This window comes from Lucilia sericata, unplaced genomic scaffold (genome assembly GCF_015586225.1).
Source record: "Lucilia sericata isolate MDLA Ls3-8-SP2 unplaced genomic scaffold, ASM1558622v1 Contig000448F_arrow, whole genome shotgun sequence".
In the NCBI taxonomy this organism is placed as follows: Eukaryota; Metazoa; Arthropoda; class Insecta; order Diptera; family Calliphoridae; genus Lucilia; species Lucilia sericata.
Window position 1 is genome coordinate 285,740 of NW_023994463.1, and position 24,296 is coordinate 310,035.

General features: G+C 29.9%; 1 long non-coding RNA gene across 1 annotated transcript; it reads left to right on the forward strand.

Annotated features, from left to right (window-relative positions):
* Positions 1–17,803: 17,803 nt before the first annotated feature.
* LOC119604989 lies at positions 17,804–19,391 on the forward strand. Its single transcript, XR_005231558.1, has 2 exons — positions 17,804–17,844; positions 19,054–19,391. It is a non-coding gene; the product is annotated as an uncharacterized LOC119604989 (long non-coding RNA).
* The last annotated feature ends 4,905 nt before the right edge of the window (positions 19,392–24,296 follow it).

Consider the following 24,296-nt stretch of genomic DNA (forward strand, 5'->3'; position numbering starts at 1 on the left):
TCTAGTCTATAGTCTAGTCTATAGTCTAGTCTATAGTCTAGTCTATAGTCTAGTCTATAGTCTAGTCTATAGTCTAGTCTATAGTCTGTCTATAGTCTAGTCTATAGTCTAGTCTATGGTCTAGTCTATAGTCTAGTCTATAGTCTAGTCTATAGTCTAGTCTATAGTCTAGGTCTATAGTCTAGTCTATAGTCTAGTCTATATCGTAGTCTATAGTCTAGTCTATAGTCTATTCTATAGTTAGTCTAGTAGTCTAGTCTATAGTCTAGTCTATAGTCTAGTCTATAGTCTAGTCTATAGTCTAGTCTATAGTCTAGTCGATAGTCTAGGTCTAGAGTCTAGTCTATAGTCATAGTCTATAGTCTAGTCTATAGTCTAGTCTATAGTCTAGTCCTATAGTCTAGTCTTAATTCTAGTCTATAGTCTAGTCTATAGTCTAGTCTATAGTCTAGTCATAAGTCTAGTCTATAGTCTAGTCTATAGTCTAGTCCTAGTCTATCTATAGTCTAGTCTATAGTCTAGTCTACTAGTCTATAGTCTAGTCTATAGTCTAGTCTATAGTCTAGTCTAGTCTAGTCTATAGTCTAGTCTATAGTCTAGTCTATAGTCTAGTCTATAGTCTAGTCTATAGTCTAGTCTATAGTCTAGTCTATAGTCTAGTCTATAGTCTAGCCTATAGTCTAGTCTATAGTCTAGTCTATAGTCTAGTCTATAGTCTAGTCTAGTCTAGTCTAGTCTAGTCTAGTCTAGTCTAGTCTAGTCTAGTCTAGTCTAGTCTAGTCTAGTCTAGTCTATAGTCTAGTCTAGTCTAGTCTAGTCTATAGTCTAGTCTAGTCTATAGTCTAGTCTATAGTCTAGTCTATAGTCTAGTCTAGTCTATAGTCTAGTCTTGTCTATAGTCTATAGTCTATAGTCTATAGTCTAGTCTAGTCTATAGTCTAGTCTAGTCTAGTCTATAGTCTAGTATTGTCTAGTCTAGTCTAGTCTAGTCTAATCTAGTCTAGTCTAGTCTAGTCTAGTCTAGTCTCGTCTAGTCTAGTCTCGTCTAGTCTATAGTCAAGGCTATAGTCTGGTCTATCTTAAAAATTTAATTTTTTATTAAAAATACACAACTGCTAAAATTTTCACTAAATACATATACATTAATTATCTACTTATTTTTAAAAAATAATTTTTCAAAAGAGTAATTTAAAAAGTAATTTCCGTTATGAAAATCTTTATTATCGACAGACACTGTTTTATCTATATTTATTGTTGAGTACTTTTTAAACTTTCCAACACTGTTTTTTTGGATGGAATTATTCAAGTGTTACCAGATCAGTTACATTAATTTTGTATACTTTTGGGAGTGTTATTGAAAGAAAAGCTTTTTTTTAGTTTTAATACATATATTGTAATCAAACAAGAACTTTAATATGAGTATTTCAGGTAAAGTGATTATTAATTTAAATTTTTTATATTGTAGTATCCTTTATGTTATTTAAAATAAACATTTAATTTTATATTAAAATAAGCATAAATTGAAATATATCACAGATTTTGCTTTTTTTGGCTCTATCTCTTAAAAAATTTACTTTTATGCTTTCACTTAAAAACGATTGTTGGTATGAAATTTAAGTGACCACAAATTTCGCTTATTTTGGTATATCCTTTAGTTTCCGAGAAAAGTAGGCTTTTATGTTTTCTCTCAAAAATTTATATTTGTTGGGAAATAAAAGTGATCACTGATTTCGCTTCTTTTGGCCCTATCTCTTATACTTTTGGAAAAAATGGATCTTGATGTGTCTACTCAACAAAATTCGATTTTTGGTGGGAAATAAAACTGATCACAGATTTCGATTTTTTATAGTTTCAGAGAAAAATGGAATTTTATGTTTTCACTCAAAAAATTCCATTTTCAATAGGATATAAAAGAGATCACAGATTTCGCTTATTTTGGTCCTATCTCTTATAGTTGCCGAGATAAATGGACTTTTATGTTTTCACTCGACAAATAGAATTTTAGTGGGTATTTAAAATAAATTAATTTAAATATTAAAGTTATAGTTTACTGGATTCTGTAGTAGAAACAACAGGTTGACAGTTTGTCTTTTAGAATTTTTAAAAGTTATGAAAAGTTGGTTTTCCCCTATTCATATTTTTGTCGATCTTCTGTAGAAAAGTTTCCTTTTCACTTGTGTTATACAAGGTAGTCGACTTACCGACTTCTTTTAAATATAATAGTCATCTTCCACTTTTCGAATATTAGCATTTCAATTTAACGGTTTATTTTAAAATTAACATATGGCAACCTCAATCTAAACTTTCAAGTTTGTTTATTTTAGTACTTTTTCTCTGACTTACGTTATAAAGTAAGCACAATCAAAACATTTTACGTGTGATTAAGGTAGTGGCAACTTGACAACAATTATAAACAGTACAAAAACAATAAGTATTTTGTTTTTGTAAAGTAAAAAGTGTTGTCAAAATTTCTTTGTTGTTTTGCGTTTGAGTTGCCATTTGAGTAAATAATTTGAAAGTTTTATTGTACAACAAATATTACAAAGTGTTTACGATACAACCCTGTTTAGTGGGCCCCGATAGCGAAATGAAAAAACGAATGAAATTCATTTGTAATTTTTCAGCGAACAGAAGTGGATTTATCTTCAAGCAGAAAAGTTGTAAAAAGCGGTTTAAAAATCTCAAAAAAAAAAAAACAGCATAAAAAATTAGCAAGTGAAGTGCAACATATAGAAAAAATTATTGTGAAAATTTTCTAGAACCTTTGAAAGCAGACAATTCTTTTGCAGAAAAGAAAGTGTTAAAAAACTACTCGTTGGTTTTTAAAACGAAGACTCAAAAGAAAACTTTGTTAAAAATTCAAAAAAGTGCATTCGATTTTTCTTGATAAAGAAAAACTTTATTAAAAAAAAAACTCAAAAATTTTGTGCTTTAAAAATAATTTTCTTTTTATGTAAACTTTTAATATAAAAAAGGAATTAGAAATCAAAAGACACATAAAAAAAATCAGAAACTACAACGCAATTTTTTGCATTTATCTTACGTTTCCTGTTCTTTTTTACCCAAAAAAAGTACCAAATAAGAAAAAAAAACAACAGCAAAATTATCCTACTCTTGAAAAAGAGTGCATTAAAAAGTACATAGAAAAACTCAATAAAACAACAATTCTATAGTTCTTTTTTCACATAGTCGTCTAAAAACACACACACAACCACTCACTCATCATAGAGGAGGCAGAAAGATTAACGAATGCACTTTTTCTTTAAAGAAAAAGTAACAAAGTGCATTCAATAATTTTAGAAAAAAATAAAGAAAATTGTGTAAAAATCTCTTCCTAACCGAAGTTGTCATTTATTTTGACAACCGGTGTTAAAAAATCGTAAATCAATCAATAAATTAGCGTCACAAAAAAGGTAAGTTTTACTTAATATTTATTTACAAAATTATATTGTATTAGATTTTCTTAGAATTCTATGGAAATTTTCCAAAGGATTTTTGTTTTGTCATGTCAGCTGTTCAGGATGGTAACTTTTTATGTATATTATCAAAGTTGCCAGATTTTATGTTTAAATTAAGGGTTTTTCGTTTCTAGAAAAGTGTATTCAAAATCAGGAATTTCATATTTAAATTTACAACACATGCCTTACATACATTTTGATTTGCTCTAAAAGATAACTTTTTATACCCTACACCACTTTAGTGGGGAGGGTATATTGGATTTGTGCTCCAATACCTTAAAGTATACCAATCGGCTTAGAATCGTTTTCTGAGTCGATTAAGCTATGTCCGTCCGTCCGTCCGTCCGTCTGGCTGGCTGGCTGTCCATGTAAACATTGTGCGCAAGGTACAGGTCGCAATTTTCAAGATAATTGGATGAAATTTGGCACGCACGTTTTATTTGACCCAAGGACGAAGCCTATTGAAAATGGTTAAAATCGGTCCATTATTTCACCTAGCCCCCATAGAACAGAACCCCCCGAAAAGGGCTTCTGAGCTCATAATTATGTTAAATATACATATATATCGATAAAATACGGCACAACTAAGTTATATAGAAGTCTTGATGACCCTGCCAAATTTCATAAAGATCGGGCCCCATTTGACCCTAGCTCCCATACAAAGTCCCCTTCAGAAAATTACTTGAATGTCCCAAATTAACTTATAAACACAAATATCGCGATGAAATTCTGCACAATAAAATATTATGTAAATATAAATATATTCACAAAATTTTATCGGGCTTGGTCCATATTTGCCCCTAGCCCCCATATAAAGCCTCTTTCAGAAAATTAGTTTTTCATCCATAAATTGCTTAAATGTATCGGAACAAGGGAATATTGAAGATAAATGCTTTATTATGAAAAATAAATCACATTTAATATTCATAACTGGTGTAGGGTATCATATGGTCGGCCACGCCCGACTATACTTTCTTACTTGTCTATAACTAAATTTGTTTTCAGCTTTTTTCACACAAGTATCTATTAGTGCTAGTTTTTCAATACTTGGTTAAGTGTGGCTTATCTTGCGGATAGATTTAACTCAGAAGTAAGAATTGTCATCTTTTCGGTCAAAAACATAAACAATAAACAGCTGTTTTTGCAAATAACACTTTTGTAAAATGGAAACATTTACAAAAAAATTAAAATAAACAAATTAACCAAGTACTGAATATCACAAAATCTAGATTAAACTAAGTTCAAGCAAAGAGAAAAGATTATCTTAAACGGTAAAATCTGTCCTTAGAAAAACAAACCAGCATTATAAGTTTGGAGGTTAGAAACTCTAAAAATAACACAGGCAAGCAAATTTTTAACGAAGAGACCAAATTATGTGTAGTAGATCTCTGAATTTCTCTATCGCATCAAATTTTCCAGATATCATGTCATTAAGATTGGAAAAAAAACATATACAGTGTCTCTCATAATTATTCGAATTTGGGTAAACTATAAAAAGAAACCAAATTTAATAATATATTTTGTGTGCAAAATAAATAAATTAATTTGTTATATTGTCTAGATAGTCCTTATGTTTGATATCACGCTTTTTAAAACTTGAAAAATTTGTATTGACTTAAATTAATTGTGCTTTTTTAAAAAAAGTCCATGAAATTGCCTCACAAAAGTATACGAATTTTTCCTGTATTTCATATTTGATCATATTATACGCAACACAAATTTTAGAATCGAATGGTTTTTATACGTAATATTGTTTTAAGGGGTTACTATCCACGGAAAGGATATATTTTTGGCCCATTTGGTCCACAATTTTGGGGAATTTGTACCCTTTTTTCATGTAATATCATTAAAATAGCGATTTTTGACCATAATTGTAAATTTTTCTCCTTTTTTCCAGAGATAAAACAAAAATTTGATATTGGGACTCAAAAGACCCCTTGGGGTATCTAAAAATAATATCTTTTGTTACAAGAATCTGTATTTAAACGTTCCAAGATAAATTATTCGGATCATTCTTCTTTCGCTAATTCAATATATTGGAACTTAAGTCCATTTTTATAATACTAGGATCAACTATTTTCGGGGAAAGTTTTCTGGTATATATTCTTTTAGATATCAGCTTTTATACATTTTAAGTTTTCAATGTGTTGTGGAAGTGTACAACTCCAAAACATGCCTCGAAGAAACACCATTCAAAATAGTAAAATCATTATTTTTATATACCAATGGCCTCCATGCTGCATGGCACGATATCATTATGATCACATCAAAAATGTTGATATGTGTTTAAATATTATTTACTATGATCAAATTAAAACCAAAATTTAGGACTTACAGTGTTATTGTAACGGGCAACATAAGCGTGAAAGTTACGAGTAGTAAAAACTGAAATCTACTATATAGGATGACGTTTTGTTAAGGCATGTTTTGGGGTTGTATACCGCTATAATATATTGAAAATTTAAAATACATTAGTGCCAATATGTACATGAATATACACTAGACAACTTTGTCGGAAAATATCGTCCCTAGAGGTACGAAAAGGGACTTATGATCCAGATAATTCAATTAGAAACTGCAAAACGATACCAAAAATACATCTTGGAACGTTTAAGTACAGATCCTTATAACAAAAAATATTATTTTTAGATACCCTATGGTTTCTATTTAATTCCAATATTAAATTTTGGTTTTATCTCTGGAAAAAGGGTGAAAACATTACAAATATAGCCAAAAATCGCCATTTTAATGATATTACATGAAAAGAGGGTACAAATCCCCCAAAATTGTGGACCAAATGGGTCAAAAATATATCCATGCGGTTGATAGTAACCCCTTAAAACCATATTAAGCATAAAACCATGCGATTCTAAAATGTGTGTATCGTATAATATGATCAAATATGAAATACAGGAAAAATTCGCATACTTTTGTGAAGTAGTTTCATGGACTTTTTTTAAAAAAAGCATAACTAATTTAAGTAAATGTAAAGTTTTCAAGTTTTAAGGGGCGTGATATCAAAACTAAAGACTATCTAGACAATATAACAAATTTATTTATTTATTTCCCACACAAAATATATTATTAAATTTGGTTTCTTTTCATAGTTTACCTAAATTCGAATACTTTAAAATGTCGGAGTGCATCCGACATTTTAAATTTGTTTAAAGTACGGACCCTGACTAGTGCATTATTTAGTCTATTGTCTAGTTTCTGTTTAGTACATCAAGTATTCTATGGACTAATCTTTTAGTAGTATAATCTATAGATAAGTCTATAGGCTACTGTAATATGTAGTCCATGTTATAGTCTTATAGACTAGAATCAAGTCTATTCCAATTCATTTAAAAATCTAAATCTTATTTTACATATAAGTTAAGTTAGGTTTATTTGAGTCTTTTAATATTCATACATTTTTACATATAAAAAACTCCTTTCAAAAATATCAAGTTTTAGCAATCACATAAATTTATTTAAAAATGTCATGACCAAACTGCTCAGCATTAATAGTATTTACGGTGATATTTACAACTTCACCCCACTATATTTTGAAAATTGAACTTTTGAAATTTCGTAAATTTTGCTAAATTTTTCGTTCAAACCACTTTATCATTCACAATATAATTATATTATTGATTTATTATATATTTAAATACAGAAATAAGTATACGTTTATATATTTTCAAAGAGCAATCACAGTTTTAGGAATTTTCCATTAAAATATATTGGATTAAAGGACAAATATGTATGTATATTCTAAACATATGTCACAGTGACAGGTGGTTGATTGTCTTAGTTAGTTTTCAATAAATATTAAATTACTTCTAAGTGACAGCTACATGTTATTATAATTATGTTTATACTAAACGTAAAAGTCTAAATAAGCATGAAAATCAATCAAAATAAGATGTAAATCCTCTATGAACTTTTTAAGGAAAGTAAAAGCTTTTCAAAACTTCGATTTATTACAAAAGAAAAACTCAACACTTTCATCAGAATTCAGTAACTCGGATGGAAGTTTTATTTTAAAAATGTGTATGAAAATGACTCAAATAGTTATTTATTATTATGAATTGAAAGACATTTAAAGTTCTTTTACCTGCAAAGAGTTTTTTCCAGTTGATTTAACTTCATAAAGTTTTTTTTTTTCACAAATATTCAAAGCGGAAATTGTCGTCTGGTTGGTTTGCTATATATATTGATCTATATGTATTTTCCCAACAGTTGCAATTGAAATTATTATCATCATCATCATCAACATTTATGCTGATTTAAAACGTACATAGTGATTTATATATATTTGCAATTATTGTAAAATAAAAGTGTGTATCTTCGGCTGTGTGCAATCATATATACATACATATGTATATTAAAGTGTCGACCAATTTAATTATATACAACTTTGTCTTGCTTAATATATACATATATTTGAGATTAAATATACAAATTTTATAAATATAATTTCTAGAGCTAGAAAAGGACTTAAATTTAAAGGATTTCAAAAAGTCTGTGATCAAACAGGAGTATGATTTTTTAACTTATTTATGCTAAATGCAAGTTTTCAAACATTTTTTTATTCAAATTTATTATGTTTTCTAAAATGAAGTCTATATTATCGCAAATAAAAGCGATAATTGGTGTTTTGCAAAAGACACTGAAGAGAAGGACGAAGGGAAGGGAATTACTTGAAATTTTTAATAGGTACATAATTTTTTTAAAACTGCAATGCATTTACACATTGATTGGATAAATACTACATGTAAATTGATAAAGGGTTGAAGTTTTGCAGTAAGGTTTATTATTACTAGTAATATTTATTGGCTTACAACAAAAAACAAACTTTTTAATAGGCGACGAACTGACAGTAAGTCAATCAGCATGGACTGTCTGTCTTTGGACTAAAACTTTATACATTTAGTCATATGTTTTGTTGATGTTTTTCTTTTTTACTTTTCAATATATATTTTTGTACTTATTTTTAATATAGATTTGTGAATGTATTTGTAACCGGTTTAATTTTGTTATACCCTACACCACTTTAGTGGGGAGGGTATATTGGATTTGTGCTGATGTTTGTAACATACAAAAATATTCGTCCTAGACCCACCTTAAAGTATACCAATCGGCTTAGAATCGTTTTCTGAGTCGATTGTCCTATGTCCGTCCGTCCGTCCGTCCGTCCGTCTGGCTGGCTGGCTGGCTGGCTGGCTGTCCATGTAAACCTTGTGCGCAAGCTACAGGTCGCAATTTTCAAGGTAATTGGATGAAATTTGGCACGCACGTTTTATTTGACCCAAGGACGAAGCCTATTGAAAATGGTTACAATCGGTCCATTATTTCACCTAGCCCCCATAGAACAGAACCCCCCGAAAAGGGCTTCTGAGCTCATAATTATGTTAAATATACAGATATATCGATAAAATACGGCACAACTAAGTTTTATAGAAGTCTTGATGACTCTGCCAAATTTCATAAAGATCGGGCCCCATTTGACCCTAGCTCCCATACAAAGTCCCCTTCAGAAAATTACTTGAATGTCCCAAATTAACTTATATACACAAATATCGCGATGAAATTCAGCACAATAAAATATTATGTAATATAAATATATTCATATATTCATATATTCATATATCGGGCTTGGTCCATATTTGCCCCTAGCCCCCATATAAAGCCTCTTTCAGAAAATTAGTTTTTCATCCATAAATTGCTTAAATGTATCGGAACAAGGGAATATTGAAGATAAATGCTTTATTATGAAAAATAAATCACATTTAATATTCATAACTGGTGTAGGGTATCATATGGTCGGCCACGCCCGACTATACTTTCTTACTTGTTTTTGTCTACATTTGTGTTGTTTTGTTTGTTCCCTTGTTTTCTTCTTATACATATTTGTATGTTTTTTTCCAGTATTCTTTTAGCTTTTTATTCTTTAATGTTTATTTTGCCCGGTTTAACCTTGAAATAATTAAGCACATATAATAAAAATATGCGTTGTAAATAAGTTTCTTTATTTTTGTTTTCTTATTTTTTCGAAAACACGATTTTCTTAGGCTTTATAAGCAATACCTATAAAGTTTTTTTTAAGAACATTTATTACAAAACATTAAATTTAATAATTTGCGAGATTCTTATTCCAAAACATGCTACAAAAACAATTTTTGCAAACATTTAAATAAAAAATACTGAACATTTTGAAAACTGTGTGTTTTTTCATGTGCAGTATTTGAAAATTGTTTCCCTGTAAAGTATTTAGACGAGTTTATGTTTGTAAGAAAGTATTTTTTATTATTTATTGATTGTGTACATATTTTTGTTTAAGAAAAATTGCGTCGCAATACTAAAATCTATACATACACAAAAAATTTGTTTTTATTTTTTTATCATATTCGGGGAGGCCAAAAAAGCAAAACAATAACAAACGCCACTCTTAAACGTAACAGCAGCAGCAACGAGCATGTTAGCGTCAGAATCACAAAATATAAAACCAGACATACAGACCTACAAATTACACAGTATTCGCACACGTATACCCCCGATCGCACATCATCAATAAAAAAGAACCAAATCAAAACTTCTTATATATAAAGACAATAAGGAAGTATTGTCGAAAATGAGCGGCTATTTAATATCCCTAAACGATAAGGAACCTGAGCAATGGTGAATTATAGACTGATCATCATTTAAGTAGATATGTATATAGATAGATTAGATAGATAGATAGATAGATAGATAGATAGATAGATAGATAGATAGATAGATAGATAGATAGATAGATAGATAGATAGATAGATAGATAGATAGATAGATAGATAGATAGATAGATAGATAGATAGATAGATAGATAGATAGATAGATAGATAGATAGATAGATAGATAGATAGATAGATATAGATAGATAGACAGATAGATAGATAGATAGATAGATAGATAGATAGATAGATAGATAGATAGATAGATAGATAGATAGATAGATAGATAGATAGATAAATAGATATATATACAGTATTGTTCGAAACCTAAGCAACTTTTTTTGGCATTGTATACAAAGAGCTATAATTTCTATTTTAATTGATTTATTCAAAATTATATAATTGATAATAATAATATTATGTGTCTACATTATACTAGCAACAACAAAAGTTTAATTCCATTTGGCTGTGAATTACAAGAAAATAATAACTGAAGTAACTCCATAAATAGCTGTTAGAAACTTAAGCAACTTTTTGAGCTTCTTATGAAAATCTTTGGTCCTTTTGAGTTCCAAACACCTTTATGGAATAGATTAGTTTTTAGTGTAGATCGTAATGAATCCCAAGCGGATTTTAAGCCTTTCGCAAGCTGCAAGGTTTTCTAAAGCTGCGAGTTTCAACCCAGCGCTTCAGAATGCGGAACAGCATCTCTAAGGGACTTGAGTCGGGAGATTTTGATGGACAATCTAATAATTTGGGTCCCATTACTCGATAACTACTCTTAGATCAACTTTGCCAAAGGTTTTGGTTCATTATCATGCTGAAAATCGCAATAAAGTAAGTTGTTCTGTTCGTTGTTCTTAATCATATAATTCATTTTGTTGGCGAAAAGTATCCCAAAAAGAAAAACAATCCAACTCTGTTTGTGTTTCAACATCAGGACTAACCCTTCTCTTCAAAAAACATGGCCACACCCTTAAATTTTTGCTCTCCATTCATTATTGGGCCTTCACTAAAAGGATATGTTATAATATTTCCTTCAGCCTTTGAGCCTCACATACTTTGTCTGAATTTAAGAAGGAAAATGTGGACCCGTTTATAAATAAAACTGTTTTTTATTAGTCTTGCGTAATCTATTTCAATATTCTACCCAAAATTGTACAACATTTGTGAAAAAATCGAATTTCTTTAAGTAAACTCTGTACCATGTCACTGCGGGATTCATATGCGGTTACATGATCGTACATTAAAGGCTTAAAAAAACATGGAGGTCAAACAGTTAAGGTTGTTAGCAAGATTTTTGGTGAGTAGAGTAAGTCCTGATGTTGAAATGCAAATAAAATTTTATTGTTTTACTTTCTGGGACATTTTTGGCAAACAAAATGAACCATAGGATTAAGTACATTGAACAGAACAACTTACTTTATTGCGATTTTCAGCATGATAATGAACCAAAACCTTTGGCAAAGTTGATCTAAGAGTAGTTATCGAGTAATGGAACCCAAATTTTTTGATTGTCCATCAAAATCTCCCGACTCAAGTCCCTTAGATATGCTGTTCCGCATTCTGAAGCGCTCGGTCGAAACTCGCAGTTTTAAAAAACATTGCAGCTTGCGAAAGGCTTAAAATCCGCTTGGGATTCATTACAAACTACACTAGTAACTAATCTAATCCATAAAGGTGTTTGGAGCTCAAAAGGACCAACGATTTTCATAAGAACATCAAAAAGTTGCTTAAGTTTCGAACAGCTATTTATGGAATTAATTCAGTTATTATTTTCTTGTAACTCACAGCGAAATGGAAATAAACTTTTGTTGTTGTTATTATAATGTAGACACATAATGTTATTATTATCAATTATATAATTTTGAATAAATCAATTAAAATAAAAAATATAGCACTTTGTATACAATGCAAAAAAAGTTGCTTAGGTTTCGAACAATACTGTATATATATATATATATACAGTATTGTTCGAAACCTAAGAAACTTTTTTTGGCATTGTATACAAAGTGCTATATTTTCTATTTTAATTGATTTATTCAAAATTATATAATTGATAATAATAATATTATTTGTCTACATTATAATTACAACAACAAAAGTTTAATTCCATTTCGCTGTGAGTTATAAGAAAATAATAACTGAATTAACTCCATAAATAGCTGTTCGAAACTGAAGCAACTTTTTGATCTTCATATGAAAATCTTTGATCCTTTTGAGTTCCAAACACATTTATGGAATAGATTAGTTACTAGTGTAGTTCGTAATGAATCCCAATCGGATTTTAAGCCACTCGCCAGCTGTAATGTTTTCTAAAACTGCGTGTTTCGACCCAGCGCTTCAGAATGCCGAACAGCATCTCTAAGGGGCTTGAGTCAGGAGATTTTGATGGACAATCAAAGAATTTGGGTCCCATTATACGATAACTACTCTTAGATCAACTTTGCTAAAGGATTTGGTTCGTTATCATGCTGAAAATCGCAACAAAGTAATTTGTTCTGTTCAATGTACTTAATCCTTTGGTTTATTTTGTTGGCCAAAAATGTCCCAGAAAGTAAAACAATCCAATTTTATTTGTATTTCAACATCAGGACTTACTCTACTCACTAAAAATCTTGCCCATAACCTTAATTGTGTGACCTCCATGCTTTTTTAAGTCTTTAATGTACGATGATGTAACCGCATATGAATCCCGCAGTGACATGGCACAGAGTTTACTTAAAGAAATTCGATTTTTTCAAAAATTTTGTACAATTTTGGGTAGAATATTGAAATAGATTACGCAAGACTAATAAAAACAGTTTTATTTACAAACGGGTCCACATTTTCCGTCTTAAATTCAAACAGAGTATGCGAGCCTCAGAGGCTGAAGGAAATATTACAATATACGCTTTTAGTAAAGGCCCAATAATGAATAGAGAGCAAAATTTTAGGTTATGGGGCAAGATTTTTAGTGAGTAGAGTAAGTCCTGATGTTGAAATACAAATAAATTGGATTGTTTTACTTTCTGGGACATTTTTGGCCAACAAAATAAACCAAAGGATTAAGTACATTGAAACTCGCGGTTTTAGAAAACATTACAGCTGGCGAGTGGCTTAAAATCCGATTGGGATTCATTACGAACTACACTAGTAACTAATCTATTCCATAAATGTGTTTGGAACTCAAAAGGATCAAAGATTTTCATATGAAGATCAAAAAGTTGCTTCAGTTTCGAACAGCTATTTATGGAGTTAATTCAGTTATTATTTTCTTATAACTCACAGCGAAATGGATTTAAACTTTTGTTGTTGTTATTATAATGTAGACACATACTATATTATTATCAATTATATAATTTTGAATAAATCAATTAAAATAGAAAATATAGCACTTTGTATACAATGCCAAAAAAAGTTGCTTAGGTTTCGAACAATACTGTATGTATATCGTCAGCTAAAACGCAAACGGTAATATCTAACATTTTAAAAATTTTACTGGAGGTGCAAAAAACTATTTAAATTGAAAAGTTTGTTTCTATCAGCGCGAATTGTTTGTAGTAATTAAATAAATTGTTTAATAGTGAAACCTATACTTTGTTATGATAGTTGACAATGGCGTATATAAAAATGGATATATTGGACTTTTTACCTTCAACATTTAAATGTTTTTGTAGATAGGGCCTTTTGTATTTTGTCAATAATATCGATAATTTTGGTTGGAGGAGTGGACATTTGTTTTGATGCAATACATTAGAATCAACAATAAAATCGATTTTGAATTTTTGGTTAGTTTGGGCCGTTTGCGTTTCAGGCGACGATATACCCTTCTCATAAATGTGAAGGATATAAAAATGTGAGAAAAATGTATTAATTACAAACAAATATCAAATCCATTTTGAAAAAGGTGGATTTGTTTTAGCAAAATACGAACATAATTCCACTTCCGTTTGGAATGAAATTCTGTGCAACTCTTTTATTAACCCTCCACCTTCGTGAGAAGGGTATACATATTTAAGCTTTCAAAATTTATATAATCACCCCTATGCAACATTTCGATTACGTTTTCCGCATTCAGTTACGCTACGATCGAAAATTTCTATTCCAACAAGAAACGGAATCGTATGAAAAAGAAGAAGCATTTCCATTTTGTTTCAATGCTTAACGATTGTGTGTATTCTGCATTACGATCGTAACTAGGGTTCTATAGTTGAAACGAAAAGTCGACTTTTCGACTTTTTGCATTTAGTTAAAAGTCGACTTTTCGACCTTTCGACTTTTTCCATTTTATGAAAAGTCGATTTTTCGACTTTTCGACCTTTTTCATTTATTTAAAAGTCGACTTTTAGACTTTTCGACTTTTAGTATTTATAAATGGTCGACTTTTCGACTTTTTCCGACTATTCGACTTTTTCCGACTTTTTTCGACTTTTTCCGACTTTTTTCGACTTTTCGACTTTTTTCGACTTTTCGACTTTTTTTCGACTTTTTCCGACTTTTTTCAACTTTTCGACTCTTTCCGACTTTTCGACTTTTCGATTTTTTTACGACTTTTTGACTATTTTCGACTTATTTCGACTTTTTTCGACTATTTTTTACTTTTTTCGAGTTTTTCCGACTATTTTAGAGTTTTTGACCTCTTTTCCACTTTTTTAAAATTTTCGACTATTTTCGACTTTTCGACTTTTTTCGACTTTTCGACTTTTTCCGACTTTTCGACTTTTTCCGACTTTTCGACTTTTTTCGACTTTTTTCGAAAAGTATATGTATGTAGCGATATAATTTGTTTTTACTAAATTTTCTCTAAAATTTTTAGGTACTTATTTTAATTGTATTTTAAAATTTACCGTCTAATATTTAAAAAATAATCAAAGATTAGTTTTAATTTAATGTAGTTTTTAAATAAATTGATTTATGATATGAATGTTGTATTTATTATTTGAATTTTTAATGATTTCGAAAATTTTCCCCAAAAATAACAGGCCATATGTCATCATTATATGGCGTATGATTAATAATTAAATTTCTAATTAAAATCAAATAAGTATACGTTTCATTTAATAGATAATAGACGAATAGTAAAATACTTTATATTGGAATAAACTCCCTTACAAATATGTAAAATACAAATCTAATTTTAGTATGTCAGAAGAAAATAAAACATTGATCTTGAAATCTTTAAACTTTGTTGTTTATATATTTTGCATAAAGTAATTACAAAGCAATTACAGTATGAATGTATTTATTCTCTTTATGCATCACGAAGTACATACATACATAGTAGATCTGCAACATCCAACAAAAATATTTAAGTAATTTTCCATTAAAAATAAACTGAAATACAAATTTTCATACATATTGTATTTTAAATACAAAGAGAGATGAAAACAAAAAGAGTAATTTTTATGCCATTTATACAGATAACACAGGAGAAACCATACAAAATTTTAAGAAGCTGTGCGAAAGGAAATTATTTTAATAAAAAAGAAAGCCTATGACCGACAAAAACTCTATGAATTAATTTAAATGTTCTTCACACCAACATCATAAATTTTTTCATTATCAATATGTATTTTTCCTTATCAAAATCTCTCGAATGTACAACATACAATGTATTCTATTCGATTTTATGTTGTCGTCGTGGGTATGTTCTGATGATGATGAAAATATAATAGAAAGACAAAAACAAACTCGTGCAAATACATTTTGATTATTCTGTACACAACCCACGTTACCTTAGTACTTAGTACTAGTATTAATCAATTAAAAATAAGTAAAAGATAGGAGAGAGTAAAAGAAGGGAAAAGAGAGGCGGAAGGGGAAGGGAAAAAAGAAAGGGGGAGGGGAGGGGAGAGGAGGAGGACGAACGGAAAGGACGGGAGGACAGGAAACGGGAAAACAGGGCCAAAAAGGGGGCGAAAGGGAGGGGGGGAAAAAGAAAGGAGAGGGGCAAGAAAAAGCAAGGGGGAAAGGGGGCGAGAAAGGGGGGGCCACGCAGCCAGGAAGAGGGAGAGCGAGCGAGCGAGCGAGCGAGCGTAGCGAGCGAGCGAGAGAGCGAGCGAGCGAGCGAGCGAGCGAGCGAGCGAGCGAGCGAGCGAGCGAGCGAGCGAGCGAGCGACGAGCGAGCGAGCGAGCGAGCGAGCGAGCGAGCGAGCGAGCGAGCGAGGCGAGCGAGGAGCGAGCGAGCGAGCTAGCGAGCGAGCGAGCGAGCGACGAGCGAGCGAGCGAGGAGCGAGCGAGCGAGCGAGCGAGCGAGCGAGCGAGGCGAGCGAGCGAGCGAGCGAGCGAGCGAGCGAGCGAGCGAGCGAGCGAGCGAGCGAGCGAGCGAGCGAGCGAGCGAGCGAGCGAGCGAGCGAGCGAGCGAGCGAGCGAGCGAGCGAGCGAGCGAGCGAGCGAGCGAGCGAGCGAGCGAGCGAGCGAGCGAGCGAGCGAGCGAGCGAGCGAGCGAGCGAGCGAGCGAGCGAGCGAGCGAGCGAGCGAGCGAGCGAGCGAGCGAGCGAGCGAGCGAGCGAGCGAGCGAGCGAGCGAGCGAGCGAGCGAGCGACCGACCGAACGAGCGAGCGAGCGAGCGAGCGAGCGAGCGAGCGAGCGAGCGAGCGAGCGAGCGAGCGAGCGAGCGAGCGAGCGAGCGAGCGAGCGCGAGCGAGAGAGCGAGCGAGCGAGCGAGCGAGCGAGCGAGCGAGCGAGCGAGCGAGCGAGCGAGCGAGCGAGCGAGCGAGCGAGCGAGCGAGCGAGCGAGCGAGCGAGCGAGCGAGCGAGGAGCGAGCGAGCGAGCGAGCGAGCGAGCGAGCGAGCGAGGAGCGAGCGAGCGAGCGAGCGAGCGAGCGAGCGAGCGAGCGAGCGAGCGAGCGAGCGAGCGAGCGAGCGAGCGAGCGAGCGAGCGAGCGAGCGAGCGAGGAGCGAGCGATCTATATCTATCTATATCTATCTATCTATCTATCTATCTATCTATCTATCTATCTATCTATCTATCTATCTATCTATATCATCTATCTATCTATCTATCTATCTATCTATCTATCTATCTATCTATCTATCTATATCTATATCTATCTATCTATCTATCTATCTATCAGATATAATTCGAACATTTAGTACTTAAACCAAATAGTATGTATTACAAAATAAAAGTACTTTTTTGTAACCGCAATTATCATTACTGCGCTGATATGCAAAGAAAGTGGTTTTTATTTTTTGCGCTCTTTGTGTTTGGGATCTCCACTATAAGTACGAGTACAAATTTGTTGGTTTTTATTATTTATTGTTGTCGTTGTATTATAATTGAATTGAAGTAAATCAGACGTAGTAGAAGATACAACAATGTGTCGTGTCGTACACAGAGTGAAAAAATAGCGAAATAAAAGAAAATATAAATAAATTCTAATTGAAAATTAATTAATAAACAAGAGTTATTGAGCTAAAGCAAACATTTTAAACGTAAAGCTTGTCTGGAACGGTGGTGGTTAATATGTCTGTGAAGGCAGACAGGCCAATAATAAATTAAAACGATATTTTGTGTGTTTTTAAAAAATTAATTTGTTGCTTTTGTTATTAACAAAAAAGAAGTGATGTAAAAGAAAGTATAACAAATTATTTAACCAAAAATTAGACAAAAAATAATTAAAAAGTGTAATAACTATTTATGAGAAACAAATTAATGGTTGGTGTTTTTAAACATATTTTTGCATGCCGGTTGTTAAGTTAAAGCAGTAAGATGAAAATTACAGAAGAGTTATTTATACAAATCATGATTATGATTTGTATGTATAGTTGGTTATACACATAAATTTAAACAAAAAAAAAAAAAACTTAACTTGATTAACTTTCCTGCGAAGAAAGAAAATTACAAACAAATCCTAAAAGTTGCATAAATGTTGAGCAGTTATTGTTGTTGCCATTTTTACTTTGTTTGAAAGTGTGTATGAGTGTTCATGTGCAATTTACTGCAAAACAACAACAACAAAGTGTTAAAGAGTAATATAAATAAAAAATAAAATAAAAACAAGACAAAAAAGACAAAACGTCTACAAAATGAAAACAAACAAAAACATTTTGCCGATCATACGATATTTTTATATATTTTTTTGTTTTCATTTTTAGTTTGTTCTACTACTGATTTTTTATACATTTTATTTTATTTATTTAATTTTTTATACTCTTGTGTATTTAATGAAATAAAACGCAAATGTATACAAAATACAAAAAAAAAAAAATAGTATACGGTGGCGGTTGTCAGATTTTGGCGTCTTCCAACCATCATCATACACTCTGTGGAATTCGTTTAACATACAAGTTTCTTCTTTTTTGTTCTTTTAAAGAACGTGTTTTAAATAGTTGCGACCTTTTAAGGTTTGTTGTTTAAAATTTTAGGTGTACCTACACAAGTTCAGGGTTTCAGGATTGTTTGAGATTTTCTAGGTAACAGTTTATTGGATTTAAACAATTAAAGTATGTATAGAAAGGATCCAGGCTGGTTAAGGATACCCTACATTAGTATAAATTATGTAGTTGTTGTGTAGTAGGTTATCAAATCTTCGAAAAATGGGTTCCCCAATTATTTTTTTATTTTTTATATAATAATTTCTGGCTTTTAATTCAGTAAATTATAATTCTTATCGCTGCATTTCCAAAATGAATTCAACAATTTTTTAACCAATTCTATTGATAGAAATAGTTCGGCATCCTTTTATCAAGTAAAATGTTTAATCTAATAAAGTAAATACATTTTAATGAAATATTACAATTTTAATTAAATCTCATGACAATGAACTGTCACACTAAAATGTACTGCGCATTTAAACGAATTTAACACAGTGTATAAAGATTTTTTGCGGCTTAACATTTTGCACTTTTAAGTTAAAATACAAAAAAAAAATGAATATAACAGCATCTCAATTTATTCCAATTTGATTTTGCAGAGTGATAACTATAGCAACAACTGCAAAAACACTAATTCTTATCAATAAATAAAAAACGAATTATTAAAAATTTAAAACAACAAAAACATTCCCTGCACTACGGCAATGGGCTGGCAGAAAAAAATGAACGTAACATTTGATAACTATAAATTTTAACAACAAAAACCACAATAAAACATATAATCATTACAAAAAAAAACTATAAAAAACTTACTGAAAAAATAAAATAGTTTAAAGTACAAAGTGCAGTAAAAAAACAACAACAATAAACAATATAAATCATAAAGCAACAACAGCAGACATCAGCCGAACACTCAGCTGCAGCATAAAACCGGCAACAACACAAAACAATTCTTTTCTTCCACATACTTTTCTTGTTTCCTTTTATACTCTATCCACCCAAAAATACGAACAAAGTTCATGTTTTAGAATCCTTTTTATTTAATATTTTATAATATTAATCCGCCCGTCTCCTATCATACCACTATCCTATCCTCCCTTCCCCTCTTTCCGCGTTTCCTGGGCACGGCCCACGTCATGATAACAACAGTCTTCAATTTTCTACAGGGAGCTCTAGAGTTCTCTCTGTTGGGATGTGCTGAAGCGGCCTCATTGGCGTTTCTACTTATTTGTTATATGCTAAGACCAGGTAAGAATTTGAACATTTTACTTTTGTAACGGTATACAGTATTGGTCGAAATTTAAGCAATTTTTTCTCACAATGTAATCAAATATTCTATTTAAATCGGTTTGTAAAAAATCACCAAAATATCGAAATTATTATTACACTTTCTTCAAACGTATTTTATTTCCTGTGCTTTAATTTCAAGAATCCATTCATTAATGAATGAATAATCCTTTTCGATCTATTACAAATTGAATTAAAAAGAATTGCAAACATTCCCATATAATTTTAAATTCATCCATCTATTACAAATTGAATGAACAACTGAAATAGATTGAATAAAAATTTTGTTTTTAAAATTTTTTAAAACTTTTTTAAACGGAATTTCATTCAAATTATGATAAAAGGAATTAAAAAACATTCACTTACTCATTCCATAAAGAATGAATTCTCTGGAAATTAAAGAATTAAGCTTTTTGAAACATCCAGAGATTGATTTAAAAAAGGTGATGAATTCGAAAATTTTAAGCCGAATTAAAAATTAATGAAAATTATAAATTGAAATCAGTTTTGATTGTTTGCATACTCATAAAAGTGCTTCGGTTTCGAACAATATTGTACTTGGGTTTCGCTCAGTTTTCGGTTGATTTTAGACAGAAATAACTCAAAAATAAAAAAGTTTTAAAATTGATTTTGATTTACTTTTATTTCACAAATATATTATTTCAAAACACGATTATTGGTAATGGTCATGATTACATTAAGTAATTCATTACATATTCAATTACAATTACTTGTAATGTACAATTGTAATTAAACTACATATTACCAATTACATTCAATTGTAATGGAAAACAGTTCTAAATTACACAATTGTGGCCTCCGGTAGGTTAGTGGTTAGTGTTCTAGTCTGGTAGACCAGAGGCGGTGGATTCGATTCCCACCTGAGGCACTGGTTAAGGAGCGCACAACAGGCCCGATAGAGGCCTAGGTTGTATTTCTTCGGATTTGAATTATATACATCCTCCTTTCAAACTAACTAACTAAATACACAATTCAGAAAAAGTAATAGTAACGAATGCAAAAATATAATGATACTTTGACAGTTACTTTTTGGTATAAACTTCAATCTATCAATTAAATACAAGTAAAGTATTTATAATCAATTACATTTAATTTAATGTAATGCGAAACAGTTCAAAATTACACAATTCAGAAAAGGTAATAGTAACGAATGCAGTTAATTTTTTATAAAATTTAATTATCAATTAAATACAAGTAAGATTACAATTACAAATAATAATTTAATTGCTAATACTTAAATTACAAGTAATAGTTCTACCTATGAAGAGCATTTGTACTTAAGTTTTGAAAAAAACTGACCTAAATTTTTTTATTACAATTTTGAACATTATCCAGTCAAATGCGTATTTTGCATTTAAAGTGTTTATTTTTAGCTCATATTTTTTTGTTTTATATCTTTTTAATTGTTTTTTTATTATAAATTAAGAGTAGAGTATTACAATATAATTAGTTAAATATTCAATTACGTTTTAAATATTAAAATACGTGTAATTTATATTATTTGACAAACCATAAACCAAACGCGGTTTGTATTAATTTTTTATTTTATGTCAAAGCTCAAATTTTAAGCTAAAAATAAAAATACGAGGTTTAGCATCAAAGTTTTTTTTGACAATTAAAATGGCAATTTAAAAGAAATTATATAAATTTTATAGCATCCAAAAATGTCGGCGTTATTGCACGAACAATTATTATAAAATTTTAAACGCTTTTTTTTAATATTAAGAAAGAATGAAACTTTATTTTAATGAAATTATTTCGTAATATACAAGAAATGTTCTTTAAAATCACGAAATAATTTTGCTACGAATAAACGAAATTGTTTTCGTAAAATAATTAACAATTTCTGTATATATTTCTTTTCGTAAAGTTCGAAAAGGGTTTTATTAAATATTTCGTATTATGTACAAAATTATCATAATATTACCAAAAAAGTAGTTACGATTATTTTTTTCGTAAAGTTAAGCAAGGATTATTTTCATTGTATGTTCGAAAAAACATGTAATAATTTCTTACTTTCGTAAAACTTCGTATTTTACACGAAATATTCTTAAATATTACTAAAAAAATCAAATAATTATCTAATAACATCGTAGCATCTTAGTTAAAAAAATAAAATAATCAACACGCTTTTTTCGAAAGTTGCATAAATATTTAGTGCAAATTAAATTAGCCTATTAAATAAGATTAATAAATATTTTATTTAAAAAATTATGCAAATTAAAAATTATTGATTGCAATTCATTATACAATACAAATAATTACAATAAAAGAACTCACGTCAATCTTGAAACAATAAAAATATTCTGCACTCTCTTATTTAATGACGTAAATAATTTAATATTGTTTTTCTAAAATCTGTAATAAAATTATTTATATTAGATTAAAAAGTTTTATATTAATTTTCAATTTAAGTATACTTTTAGTTTTTGTAAAATCAGCAAAACATTTTCATTAAAATGATTAAGCTTTGTTCTCATCATCAAATATTTGACGAAAATTACCGTTAAAATTTGTTCATAAACATATTCAACAATATTTTAACAATTCTTGTAATTTATAAAAAAAATTTAAATTCATTAATTTAACAAAAGCAAGTAGTAAATGTAATATTTATTGTAAAATTACTTTTACAAATGTTTTATTTATAAATGTAACAAAAGCCTTTTCATATCATTGTTTAACTATGACGAATTTGTATTTTTATTATTGTTATTTTTTTGTTGTTAGTTAATATTTATAAGACTTTTATTATATACAATATAAGTAGTACTTATAATTTTTTTTTCGTTTGCATTTGATATATAAGTCCAGTTGTAAATCAAGTCCATTGCCCTCGTTGTTTTTTATAGTGTTACATTAAAATAATTTTATTCTTAAAAAACGGCACGTACTATTTTTAGCAACAACAAATAGGCACAATAATTACTTTTTTTTTTAATTTTGTATTAATTATGTATTTAATTTAAAGGTCTATTAATTGACCCGGTTTTAATTGGAAAATAATTAAATATATGTATGTATATGTAAAACAAATTATATTTAATACAAATTGAGATATTTACCTTTCATAAAAATATTCCCAAGAAACCTTATTCTTTAGATTTATTCAAATATTTTTTTATGGAAGCATTCATTGTTGAGTTCATTCAGTATTGCATTCATTTTTAATGAAATTCATACAGGTATTGAATGATTTAAACATTTGTTAATTAAATTCAAATATAAAATAAACAAACAAATTGTAAATATTTTACATTCAAGTTTTCACCTAATGAATGAAGACAAATTTTTAAATGTTTAAGGAATTACTTAGTAATGGATTTCAATTAAAAAATTATTTGTTATGGAACACAGATCAACGAAATTTGAACAAATCCGAAAATAAGCGTTCTCAAACTTCAGGACGTAATATTTGGTAAATCTGTTGTGTTGGAAAAATTTTGACTCGAATTAAGTGCTATAGACTAGACTATAATCACGAATCACGTTAAACCTAGATTAGGTGCAAACCCGTAAGTTTTATGGGTCTTGTTCAAAAACAGTTTCGATACAAATTAAGAAATTTTATTGTAGAAATCAAGTCGTTAATAAATATAAATAACGGAAATAACTATTGTTTAAAGTTTTTTAATGAACACTTTATAATTGCTGCAATCCAGAACTTGTCCATACTTATAATTCCTAAATTACTTCAATTTTTACATTTCCTTTTACGTATGATTTAAATTTTAAATAATTTTAAAATAATTTTCCTCAATAAAAAACGTTTTAATCAATAATTTAAAAAAATAATCTTACTATAAATGTTACTAAGTGTTGATTTACATGTGAACTTTTAAAAATGTTAATCTGATTTTAAAAAAAATTATTAATTTATAATGGCTCTAATTGTTTATAACAATAAAATTTTATTACACAACAATACACCATTTATAAGAAGAAATATATTGGTAGATATAGTTTTATTGCTTTTGTTAAAAATTTAGAACAAATGGTTCCAGGACCAGATTTGTGAACCGTATAAAATAAATGGAACAGATTCTTATAGATTTGTTCAATGTTGTATCACTGGTCAATGTCTGAAAGTTATCAATTGTACGTCTCATAATACCAGTCACTCCAAAGATATAGTCCTGTAACTAGTTTTTAATCAGTACATTTCTTAATATTAACCCGAACGCTTAGTTTATATTTAAATGTTGTTATAATAGCGGTCAAGGCAGAGGACCTTGATTATTGTTAGAATAACGGACTAGTGTCGAGAGTTCAAAAATATTATTATCAAATATTATCTCATTTTAATTTCAATTTAAAATGGTTTAATCAATATAAACACATTATTTATTATAATTACTTCAAATCATTATATTTATCGATACTTTATAATCCCACTGTTCAAATTAACTTAATCGTAATATAATAAGAAAGGAATTGAAAAAAAAAAAAAACATAATGCAAGTACAAAATAAAAATTTAGTCATATTTATTAAATTAAAGTACAAAGTTTACAAAAGATTAAAAAAAGTAAATC